Raw genomic sequence first — 893 nt, forward strand, 5'->3', positions numbered from 1 at the left:
GAAGCTTTGCCTGCCACAGAAAGCGGGTTCTGGCCCGGAGAGGCAGAGCTGTCTTTAGAGGTCACTTCTGTTAATGAATATGTGTGCGGGCCTTGGCTATTGGAGATTAGTTTTTTTTTTAAGGTGAAATGAAGAAAATTTGACTCAGAGAATGGAAACCATCATCCATAACAAATGGCCCTGAGGGCCCGAAAGTGCTGAGCGTCAGCGCGACGCGGCAGCCATCCGTCAGGCGCCTATTTGGTGAAGGTGGTCAGAGACTTGTTATTTCTCTCACCCAGAGCCACTGTTTCGCGGTGGCCGTGAGTTATTTGCACAGCTGCCAGCTGCACTGCCCACGGTTGGGCCGGGGGTGGCCAGATGGCCAGGTAGGAGCCACGGGCGGGTCCAACCGTAAGAGACCAGCGAAGGCGGAACCCTTGGCCTCCACTGCTCTCCCGCCAGCTCCACGGGCACTGAGGGCGGCGGCCACGGCGTCAGTGGCGGCCAGTGGGTAGCCGGCGGCTGGCTGGTGAGAGTGGACGCACCAGGACAGGCCCTCCAGACCTCCGGCTGCTCCCGCCGGAGTTCGGGGTGCTTCGGGGTCCTGGTTTTCCTTTTCTCCCCCTCGGCGGGTCCCTGACAGCTTGTTTGCGAGCAGAGCCTCAGCTGCGCGCTGAGAGGGTCTGGCCCCCGCGCCCGCGCAGCAGAGTGGACACTGCTCCCATCGGCTGGCCGCTGTCCCGCAAGCCCGGGGCGCCCCCAGCAGACGCGGGAGGGGCGCGGGCTTCTCCGCCCAGCCGGGCCCTCCTGTGGTGTCTCCCCAGCTCCACCCAGAAAGCCCTGGGGACAGTGCGAACGCACCCACGGTGTTATGACGTCACCGCGGAAGGCAGGACGGGGCGGGGGGCGGG

Source organism: Condylura cristata, unplaced genomic scaffold (genome assembly GCF_000260355.1).
Source record: "Condylura cristata isolate star-nosed mole 26May11 unplaced genomic scaffold, ConCri1.0 scaffold00016, whole genome shotgun sequence".
In the NCBI taxonomy this organism is placed as follows: domain Eukaryota; kingdom Metazoa; phylum Chordata; class Mammalia; order Eulipotyphla; family Talpidae; genus Condylura; species Condylura cristata.